The following is a 12,420-nucleotide window of genomic DNA, read 5'->3' on the forward strand; positions in this document are numbered from 1 at the left end:
CAGTTCGTTTCTAAACTTCTATGAAAATCATCACTGGCATTTAGTGGTGAGTCATGCCTAGACTCTTCTAAACCTGCAGTGAACCTTCTTTTATGATCATAATTTTTCCCCATAATATTTGCTGTTTCCTTATGTTTGACATTTTCTTTATTTAAAGGGACATATCACCTCCGCACTCAATCATCTTCTAACTCTCATGTCTTTACTACCAATGCAGCAATATTAAAATTCTAGCCAATACAGAAAAGCCAGTAATATATCTTTCTCTTAATAGTTTCAAATATTTTGTTATTATTTTATTATTTATGATATTTTTCTAAATAAAAATAACAGTTAAAGTAAATTGTTTTATATGGTCTAATAGAATTTTGGCATTACAACATTACAATTTTATTTAGAGTTCTGCAGAAGAACATTACGTTGAACATTGTTATTAAATTATTAATGGCTTTTTTTCCCCATACAATTTTATGTAGACTGGGACTAGAGGCTGTAAGCCTCCAAAAAGAAGAAGAAAAAAAATAAAAACTGTCCAGATAAGCAATTTATTATAATCCAAGCCCTCTAAAAGCTGTCGATAGCTTTGTGTGAGTAATGGTCCAAAATGTAAGTTATCCATTGAAGATCTTGCTTATAGCAAAATGAAAAGTTATTAGTTTCCCATTTATAACATGCTGTGCTGAGGGTGGTGCTAAATCACTTACCTGTCAGTCTTCAGATTAGCTCGTTCAGGGAAATTGTGTATTGTACCTTTTGGCCTTTCTATTTCCTCACAAAAGACTATGCAAACTTGAGGTGAGTGTCCAGAGTGATAGCAGAGTTGAGTGAACTGTGGGTCACACCAAAAAGCTGAAAAATAGGATGAAGCAGCTCTCCCCAGGGCCTTTCCAACATCAGAGAACATCAAAGGAGACCTTTATTGTTGAACAATAAATAATACAGAGGTCAAATTGGAAAAATCGATTTTGCATAAACTTTCAAAGACTTTAGATAGACAAGCATGGGCAAAGGAGTGACGTCTGCATTGATGAGGCTCTCAGTGGAAAAAGGTGTTTCTTTGGAATCAAGCAATGGCATTTAGCACAGAGCTTTATTTATCTGAGCCTACACTTGGACACCACACTCTCCCTTGCTCCTTGGAATCAAGTGGAATGTGTTAGCTTTTCTACAAATGAACTACATAAAAAAAAACTTTAAAAAAAAAACCTTACAAATAAAAAAAAAAACTAGTTTGTACTCAGTCAAAAAGCCATGTAAAAGAAGATAGTTATCTGACAGTTTGTTTTAATATATTATTATTAATTTTAGGATGCAGTAAAATCATTCTGAATTTGACTGGATATGACTGCAAAAGACAATTGAATTGTTAATTCAGTATCTGCTTCGGTGAATTCATTCAGAGAATTAATGTTTTCTCACTAGTGAGTAATATTTAGTTGATTCAGTGAGTTCATCGTTCTGATTCAAGTGGTGGCTCATATGTTTGTAAGTTTCTTTTTTTTTTTTATCAATTCCTTTCAAGATAAGAGTTTTTTTATCATCCTCCCATGAGGCCCACTCATCGAAATACTTTTGTTCATGAATGTGTTCATGAATTGGTTTACATTGAATGTTGTGTTTTTCCTTGCATTCAATAAAAAGACATTTCATATTCAGTACTTATTAGAACCTATGAGTTAATCTGCTCTGAGAGAAGCTTAACTGTTCCTTTTGAAGTGACTCCTTTAGACATTTTCCTTCAGATCTGAATGTTTAAATTGTCTTAGAATTACATCACTGTTGACCTTTGGAATCTTGCTTGTGTATTTCTTCAAGACCTACTGAGGCTTAAGATTTACTTTTTCCATCTAAACTCCACCACTTCCTTGAGTAATGGATCAAATGCTTACGTGGACAGTCTTTGATGTAAAGTGGCACTCCGAGTCGACACCAAGATATGTTTCACTGGTCTTAATTACAGCCATGGTGGATCTTAAAGTCTTCACATGTAGCCTGTGAAGCAGATATTTCCTTTTTTCAGAGGTCGTGGGGGATGGAGGGATGATTTTAGTTGGGGGAGGAGGAGAAGGAGGAGTGGGAGGCTCACTTACATGACACAGGCATGTTTCAGGCCTGTGAACATTCCTCTGAAAGTGGAGAAAAGTGAACGGTTCTGTTTCTGCTTAAAGGGTTAGTTCACCCAAAAATGAAAATTATGTCATTAATGACCCTTATGTCGTTCCAAACCCATAAGACCTCCATTCATCTTCTGAACACAGTTTAAGATATTTTAGTTTTAGTCCGAGAGCTTTCTGTTGAAAATGTATGTACGGTATACAGTCCATGTCCAAAACGGTAATAAAAACATAATCAAAGTAGTTCATATGACATCAAAGGGTCAGTTAGAATTTGTTGAAGCATCGAAAAACATTTTGGTCCAATAATAACAAAAATGGCGAATTTATTCAGCATTGTCTTCTCTTGCGGATCTGTTGTGAGCACGTGAACTGCAGTGTAGTGATGTCTGGTTTACGAACAAATCATTCGATTTAACCGGTTCTTCTTGAACCTGTTCACTAAAACAAACTGAATCGTTTTAAATGGTTTTTAAATGGTTCAGAGTGTTCACCAGTTCTTGACTCGAGAACGAGTCAATCTTTCATTTGTTATCTGGCTCGGCTCGGTGTCCATCTTCAGTTCTCTCTTCACAGCAGTTCAGTCAGTGTACTGTTTGAGTAAATGAATTACTCCGGGATATATGTTTGTTTTAACTCAGAGGGAGTGTCAGCCACATTAAAAAAGTTAACAGCTTAAGTCATTTGTCGATTAATGCTTATTGGAGATGTGACCCGTTTCAAACCATTCAGTTCGATTTGGTGAACTAAATGCTGTATAAAATCGTTGTTTTCGTTATTTTTGGACCAAAATGTATTTTCGATGCTTCAACAAATTCTTACTGACCCTCTGATGTCACATGGACTACTTTGATTATGTTTTTATTACCTTTCTGGACATGGACAGTATACCGTTCACACAGTTTCAATGGAGGGGACAGAAAGCTCTCGGACTAAACCTAAAAAATCTTAAACTGTGTTCCAAAGATGAACGGAGGTCATATTGGTTTGGAACAACATGAGGGTGAGTCAGTAATTACATAATTTTCATTTTTGGGTGAACTAACCCTTTAACAACTCAACAAGGTTTTGGAATGTAAGCATAAATACTTTGATAGAAATATCAAAGAGCCAAACCATTGCCTGTTCCCTTTCCAATAGGGACTGAAATAGGGTCACCAGTCAGAGTGTTCACAAGGCAATGGGAATTATCATCTGATAATTTGGCTCTGTGTCACTCATAGCTTGGCCTCTATAATGCATACTGCTGTACTCTGTGGCCAGGGTGCTGAATGAGGCTCCTCACTCATTGATGATCAGAGCTGGCTGAGTTACTGAACTCTTGGCTGAGCTTCACACACGAGACTGGCCCTGAGCCAGAACTTCATCCCCAACGCACCTTTGTCAGGAGAATAATGATATTATGGTCAGAGGAGTCTGTGTTCTTCTGCCCACTCTGCCACTAACAATCTTACATGTTCACAGTCTTTCTCAGATCCATTTCACAGCTGTGATGACTTTGAACTTCTTTTTATCCCATCATGCCTTGAATTCCTCCTTGAGTTCTAGTGTTAGCTCTGTTTCAAAACCTAGTCCTAATGGTGATTTATATTGCTCTACAAAGCAGCAGCTAACAAACATATGACACCAATAATTTGAAGTAAGCTATTTCTGTGAATGGGCAATGCTTCTGATTCATTAACTGTTATAGGTAAATAACAAGAAGAATAAAAAACTCCAGTGAACTATTTGAAATACAAACCACTGTGTTTATAATTCCAACAATAGATTTAAATAATATGATAAGTAGGGCTGGGAATTGTCAGAAATTTTCCGGTTCCTATTCCAGTTCAATTAAAATCATTAAACAATTATAAAAAAATAGTGGTGAAGAAAAATGCACAATAATCAACTATTCAATGCGCAATACTGTTTATTACTTATTGTCAACTTAATTTAAATGTTGGCAATGCCAAAATGCAACATATATTACAGAATATGGATCTTCATAAGTAGGGTTGAGTATTGTTGGAAATTGTTCTGGTTCCATTTAAATTAACTATTGTTATGTTTTTTTTACTATTTTACCTTCATTGAATATAGTGTTACTGGAAGGTAGTGAGTAATGTTGAGTAATGCTAGTCCAGCAATCAGCTTCAAAGTTGATGCTTTTTACACTATCAATAACATTTTGCTTTTCAAACAGGAATAAGCTGGTTTGTCAAATAGTCCCTTGAGGGCTGAGACACTTGTTCATTTGCCTAAATGAATGAAATATAAACTGTTCTACTTATAACCAATTATACACACTCTTCATAAAGCCCCTATTTCACAAATAATAATGCAGTCAGGAGATGGTGTGATGCAATGAGTGGTTTCCACATTTTAAAAAATTTAAAATGTAAAGTATTAAAATAAATATTTTCTATCACTTTGTTTATCACTCTTGAAATGACCTGTACACCAAATAATCTATCCCTCCTACTTACATAACAATAGCAGTCTATTTATTTAATGGTCCAAGATGAAATCAGTATGTATATTAATGACAATATGAGACAAATATAATATAATTTAGTGGCGCGTGCACAGTTATCAAGGTGCGCGTAAAGTCGAGGGAAACGATGTGTTCATTAGTTAAAGACGCGACGCAGCGTGTCTGTGGAGTGCGCGTCATTGGAATCAATGTGCTCAGTAAGTAAAGATGCAGGGGGGGCATTTCTGTTAGTCACTATGTAACATCCTTTACGGGAAATGTGGAATCTTCAGAACCCCGGCGGAAGGCAGCTCACAGCGCTTGGTCATGTGTCGGAACCGAAACTTAGAAATTGTTCATGGTTCTGGTTCTTTTCAAAGAACAGAACCGGTTCTGAATAAGCAAGTGAATAGTTATTCTAAATAAGAACCGGTTCTCGGTTCCCAACCCTAATGATAAGAAACACTAATCTGCAATGTAAAGCAGCATAAAAATAACTGTAAGCCAATCAGTTATATAAATATTTTATGTCTTATTTTGAAACAAAAATGAATACTTTTATTCAGCAGTTATGTCAAATATAGGCTGAATGAAATTGATCAAAAGAGAGTGAAAATGTTTAAACAGTTACAGACATGTCTATTTCAAATAAATGCGGTTCCTTTCAACTAATCATGAAAGAATACTGAAGAAACACAATTGTGGTTTCAAAAACAAACAAAAATTAAGCATCAGACATTTTCAACATTGATAACAATAAGAAATATGTATTATGCACCAAATCAGCATATTAGAGAGATTCTGAAGGATCATGTGACATGAAGACTGGCATGGCCGCTGAGATCTAAATTTTGCCTTCAATGGGAAAAAACTGCAAGATTTTAAGATATATTAAAATAGAAAAGTTGTTTTAAATTGTAATAATATTTAATAATATAATTTTTTTTTACTGTATTTGATCAATTAAATGCATAAGAGACTTTCAAAAACATTTTAAAAAAATTCACCAACCTCAAACTTTTGAACAGCAGATGTATTATGTTCATTCAGTGAATAATTTGTCAAGCTGATTCAAACAGGAAACTGGTGCGTTTCTGAACTATTCTTTTAGGGTAAGGATTGAAAGTGAAAAAGTGACGTGACATACAGCCAAGTATGGTGACCCATACTCAGAATTTGTGCTCTGCATTTAACCCATCCAACGTGCACACACACAGCAGTGAACACACACACAGCAGTGAACACACACACAGAGCAGTGGTCAGCCATTTATGCTGCGGCGCCCGGGGAGCAGTTGGGGGTACAGTGCCTTTCTCAAGGGCAGCTCAGTAGTGGTATTGAAGGTGGAGAGAGAACTGTACATTCACTCCCCCCATCTACAATTCCTGCCAGCCAAAGACTCAAACACACAACCTTTGGTTTACGAATCCGAATCTCTAACCAGTAAGCCACGACTTCCCTCCAAAAATGCACATAAGAGTCATTTTTTTTTAAATTTATTTACACTGCTCACTCTGTATGTTTATTTTTACATGCAGCCCGTGAGACATGTTTTCTTACTAGACATTATAGTCTAGTCATATGTTGATTCAGTAACCGCTTTAATGGATTCAGTGAGTTCATTCAGTGAATGATTCATCCGACTCATTTAAAGTGAGTCTTGAGCATTTTTTATTTTGTCTGCACTGTTTGCACTGTATTTTTTTATATAGTTTGTGGGTAGTCCATGTGCAGTGTTTTTTTGCCATTATTTTGTGTTAAATCTTTGGTATATTGGAGTAAAGTAGAGCTGCAGTTCAGAGAGGAGAACTGTGCTATTATAGTCATATTTATTAAGTTAAGAGATGGTGGCTGCACAACCTACATCAAACAGAAGTGCCAGTGACCGTAACATGTTTGAGACCTAAACTGTCACAAGTGGGTGTACTCTGTTTTAAGAGTAAACACATCTCTGCTTTCTGACATCGCTGGCATACCAGTGTGTGTCCCTCCCTTTACTCGGTGGATCACTCAATGTGCCTTTTTCTTAATGCTCCAGACTCTCATCATCTGTAACTGCCAGTTTCTAGAGACAAACTGGAAAGTAACAAAAAAGATTTATTGCGCATGTGAATTTAATACGCAATTGAAGAATGGAATGTTTCAACCAAAGCAACATGCCTTTTTAACCTTATAACAAAATGTTCTGTCCTCACATGGCTGCAGCAAAAGTGGGTCGAGAATTGTGGAAGATTCTGTAGATGCACTTACATGGAATTCTATATACCATTTACATAAATAACACAACAGATATCCTTGCTGATACAATGCATTTCCAGTTTCCAGCTACCAGTTATATAATCTTCTCTCATTTTCATCATGTTTTTCAAACCTCTTTGACATTATTTCTTCCTTATTGCAGAAAAGATTCTGAAGACTGTGCCTGTTCCCTGTTCCATGGCAATTAAAATAATTGGGATTGAAGCTTTTAAGCTTAAAAAAGCTAAAATGTAGCCATTCAAGCTTTGTGTGACAAAGAGACCACAACTTTTACGTCATTCACTGATAACCTTCCTCTCCAGAGAGCATGTTTAACATTTAAGACAGTGAGTTGAACTTGAGAGCTGGATCAATTGGATTTAAGAAGGAATAATTTGACTCAAAAGAAAGTTGCATTCATGAATTCAATATTGCTACCTTCACCATTAAACCTATTGAGTACTAATTTGGATTTCCTGTTCTGTGAAATTGGACCGGAAAGGGCATTTCCCCCCCTTTTCTGTTAACTGCTAAACAGAAAAAAGAAAGTTATGAAGGCTTGAAATCGTATGTGGCTGAACATATTATGTCTGGATTTTTGTTTTTGGGTGAATCTCTTTAAGTTCTAGTTGAACAGCTACATTAAGAGTGAGGAAATGTTCTGAATGAAAGAGAGTAAATCACGTTTTCTGAACCAACAGAGCTATCAGAAGTAGTTGCTTTTCTTTGAAAGCAGCAGCATTAGTTTCACTCACATATTCAAACTTTGCAAACTCAGGTGAGGCTTTTATTCATTCCAACACCAGTTTAAACTCAGAAACCATCCATCTGGGAGCACAAACATTCTTCACCAAATATTGGTTGAACACAGTGACTTCAACTTCAGCATCTCAGCTTGAAATCAGGTAACATTTGGATCATAACGGGCTGTCCAGATTTTATGTTACCTCAGTTCTGCTTGTGTTTTTACAGCTAAAGGATTTTAGTCATGCTATAACTAATTTCCCCCTTCTGTGTACCTCTATCTTTCTAAATTCATTTCAAATGCACCAAAAAGTGCAGTTTAGCTGGCAGTAGTCCCAACTTATTTCACAACATTCTGTTTTTACTGGAAAGACTTATTTAATGCGAAGCATTATCTAAAGTGACAAAGAGAGGTTGGAGAAAACAGATGCTTTGATATTTTGGATTAGACTCAAATCACCACTTTATATTTAGCAAGACGCTTGTCCTCTCTTAAAAAGAAGGGCCTTTAGTCCATCTCCAATATGATTTGTTAAGTATTTGTAAAGAATGGTTGTATATGCTTCAGTTATACAGAAGAGGACATGTTGGGGATTTAGCATATCCAGAAAAAAAGGTTTCCTTTGATTGAGAAAGAAACCGAGCCAGTTCCTTCCCCCTGAGAAGTGGACCCGTACACAAGAGTTGTATTCACTAATAGTTATTGATGTACTTTGTTGATTCAGCCGAGGACTTGCCTTTTGCAGAAGCTTGACCCCTGAGCTGTTTTGGTGTATGGTTTGAGGTTGAAGAGGGGAGGTGTTGGAGGACATGCAGAGGCAACTTATTTCTTTAGGTCTGCTTTAGGAGAGGCCAGAGACTAGCAACTCCAGCCATGTGTGTTTGGCTGCTTTTATTAATGTATTAATATATTTATACATTTTTAATGATGACCAGTTTAAAGCCACATTTTCTGTTGTCATTGCTCTGGACACTGGGGCCTGTTCACCAGCAGCTTGAGTTTTATTTAGAGTTAGCCATGCAGGTCTTGCCACCACTCAGAGTAATGGGTAAATGTTTGCTTTGGGTGCTTTTTCAGAGCAGCACAAAAATAAATGAACGATTTTGATTTGATTTCTATGTTGTCATTTCGAAATATATTTAAATGACGTCACATACTATGCCTTTTTTCAGAGTTCCTTTGTGCTTGCCAAATACAGAAATTTTGAAAAATCTTGAAAAATGTTCATACTGTGCCAATTATCCATTTTCAGTTTATTCTGTATGGAAGCAGCAGGTTTTTGTAGGTTGTTGTGGGACTGAATGTAGAGCAGATCTGCTAATTACGTTTTCACACTTTCATAGTGATTAGACTGTGGCTGGGATAATAAAAGTGTAATAAATTGATACCTTGTGTACCCGGCAGGCTTTCAAAAGTGTGGTTTTCATTTTTCCTACTGTAATAGTGCATATATATATATATATATATATATATATATATATATATATATATATATATATATATATATATATATATATATATATATATATATATATGAAGACATTATTGACTTATTATTGACTATTGTGTGTTGAAAGCAATTATCAATCTCGCTACTGCTCATTTTACAGACGCACACTCAGAGTGACAGATCGCGCATTTTGAGTGGACACATGCTGTAGATTATTATCATCTGTGATATGATGTTTTGAGCTAAATGCTCTTTCATCATACCAAATATCCTACAGCCTGCACATCATTGAAGAACAGTAAGCTGACATGTTGTCCAGTATTATTTTATTTTTTTTGCTTTTTTCCCTGCCCTTTCTTCATAGTTTGAACACTCGTAGCCATATTTTAGATGGTTTTCTTTGCCACTTTCCTTTGCTTACTGGAATATGTTAGACACTTTTCTTTGTAAAGCTGCTTTACATATGTATTTTTCAAAATTTCAAAAGCAAATCAATTTAGTTTCTGTTAGGGATGTAACGATTAACTGCGAGCCGGTTGAAAATGATCAAAATATGTAACGATTCAAACCGGTAATAATGCAATACAAATTGCAATTTCATTTAGGGCCAGGAGTTTATATGAATGCATGTCTGAGGGGAACTTACTGTCTTTAGAAAAGTTTAGATGGTACTTTTCCTTTCATGTTGCCTCTGTATAATTCATGTTAAAGGGGGGGTGAAATGCTTGTTTTCACTCAATATCCTGTTAATCTTGAGTACATATAGAGTAGTACTGCATCCTTCATAAATCGAAAAAGTCTTTAGTTTTATTATATTCATAAGAGAAAGATAGTCTGTACCGATTTTTCCCGGAAAAACACGACCGACTGGAGGCGTGACGTGTGGGCGGAGCTAAAGAATCATGAGCGCCAGTAGGCTTTTGTGTTGAGAGCGTTTGGAAGCTGTGACATTACCGTGAGGGAAAACCCATCATCCAAAACAAACCATGGCTTACAGTTAGATTCAGCCGTTTATTTATGATCCAGAATCAGATCCAGAGGCTGAAACTGAACGAGAGCAGCAGCAGCAACGACTCGCTCCGAGCGGGGCTCGAACCCGGGTCTCTGGCATGGGAGGGGACGCACTAACAAGGAGGCAGAGATATTTGAAGCAGTTTTACTCACCGCCTGCGGTTCCAAAACACAATCGTGACCCTTTTTCCTTGGGATTGCATCATCCTTAAGAAATAAACGATGTGCAAATCCGTCGTCAAACTGGAACTTGTGAACAAGCATCTTTGAAATGCAGGGAACAAACAAAAACACTTGCACAACTCCGTTGATGCTCTGTAAAAAATAAACTCCATCCACTGGTCCCTTAATGCTGTTTTTTTTTTGGGGGTAATCTGTGCAGGATTGTCTTGCCCTGGCAACCAAAAACACACTTCTTTTGTGACTTTTCGCGACGCTCTCGCTCTGATCAGTGAAAGTCTGTGCTGCTCAGCCTCGCTATACGGGAGCGTGCGCTCTTCCGGCAGAAGTGCCCTAAGGACCCATATAAGGAAATTCTGCTCCATCTAACGTCACAGAGAGCCATACTCGAAAAAAACTTTCCGAAACTTGTGACAAACCGGAAGGAGTATTTTGGGAACAAAAATACTCCTTCAAATGTACAACTTAATTTTTGAAACTTTGTCCATGTTTAGCATGGGAATCCAACTCTTTAACAGTGTAATAAACTCAGTATGCATGAAATAGCATTTCACCCCCCCTTTAAAGTTCATAAATTCAGCGCTGCTTCGTTTACAGCAGAAACCAAGGAAACGCTTTAAGCACCACCTACTGACAGATCAAGTCAAACATTTCTGTTTTTGCTACAAAATTTCAATTATACAATCTAATTTAAATTAAAACCTGCTCATGTTGCATGTATATGCAGTGGTTGCCTTTAATTTTAAATGGAAAGAGCACAGGCAAAGCCTTATTTTGTGTATATGAAGAGATTTATTTGTGTTACTTATTTATTTGATTTGGGGCTTGTTTTAAATTTTCAATTTATTTTTGTTATTTACATTTATATTATATTTAAATTTTGTCATTTAGCAGACGCTTTTATCCAAAGCAACTTACAAATGAGGACAATAGAAGCAATCAAATCCAACTAAACCAACTACACACATATATTAAAGTAACAAAATGTATGGTGAAAAATGATTATTATGTTATTTTCCGTAGTACTTATGAAATATTTTTGCTAAACTTTTCACATTTATTTTGAATTTTCTTCCTTAAAATACAGAGATTCCTCTTTTCCTGTCTATTTTAGATGATTAAAAAAATATATATCTTTTTTTTCTTCTTCTCCCAGTGAAAGAAATTAACTGGTGTAACTTTTTAAAAGTTCCTTTTAAAGTAGGGATGAAAATGGCAGGTAATGATGACGAAGGTTTACACACATTTTTAAACCAAACACACCTTTAAACAACATGGCGGGTGAAAGGTAGCAGTGTGTCGGCTGAATCCACGCTTTTTTGAAAGTTGCACTACCTTTTTTTAAATAAAGCACGTTCAGACTGGCTCCTTAAGAAGTTTTGACTGGAGTGCCGTCTTAGAAAACTGGACCCCTTCAGCTGAATCCCATATGTTTGTCTTGGCCCACAGCTGGTGTCTGCTTGGCGGGCGCTGATGCTGGGGATATTAAACTGATGGAACACAGGACTCTTGATCCCTTTCGAGTGCTGCAGTTTAGGTAAAGGCAAGAGGCTCTTTCCATCCACCTGCAATTGTCCACTCCACATAGCCAGCTGCTGGTTGGTTGGTGCTGCTAATGGAGCAGAAATAATGTTGACCACCATCCTCCATGTTTGTCGCTGGCACTGAGGGCTAAGTGTAAAAGAGTGTTATTGAGAATGGCAGTAGTTCATTGAACGTGATAAGAGGCGATGTTTTCTGATCACAGTGTCCAGCCACAGCCTTATTATGGAGGGCTGTTTGTTTTCTGTGCAGCCGTTTAAAATGGTTTCTTGGAAGAACATTTCAATGTTCTGTTTTTCTTCTCTAAATTAGTTTCCTTGGATACAAAGAGCCTAAGAAAAAAAAAATCATTTATATAAAAAAAAAAAAAAAACATTTCCAAGCATACAAATATGTCAAAATTATTTTAGCTTGAGATTCTGTCTTAGTCTACTGGACCTGGTTTCCTTACTGTACCCTAATTCGGGAGGACATTATGTACAATACCACATTTTAAAAGTCTTGATAGTTTCGTCCTTTTTTTACATTTCCTCCACTGATGTTCTAAGGCTGAAGCATATTCTTTATTTTTTCTCCTTCTTACATCTTCTTCTTTTCCCGAAGTATTTTCCAAACGATTAATTTGTACTTGATGTATGTGATGCCCCAGACTGACAAATGATAAAGTTTCACTTTTTTTCAGGTT

General features: G+C 36.4%; 1 protein-coding gene across 2 annotated transcripts in view; it reads left to right on the forward strand.

Annotated features, from left to right (window-relative positions):
• Positions 1–12,420, forward strand: part of adamts3 (ADAM metallopeptidase with thrombospondin type 1 motif, 3) — a 92,694-nt gene that overhangs the window by 4,219 nt on the left and 76,055 nt on the right. The gene's annotated exons all lie outside the window — the stretch shown is intronic.

The sequence above is a fragment of the Carassius auratus genome, chromosome 30 (genome assembly GCF_003368295.1).
Source record: "Carassius auratus strain Wakin chromosome 30, ASM336829v1, whole genome shotgun sequence".
NCBI lineage: Eukaryota > Metazoa > Chordata > Actinopteri > Cypriniformes > Cyprinidae > Carassius > Carassius auratus.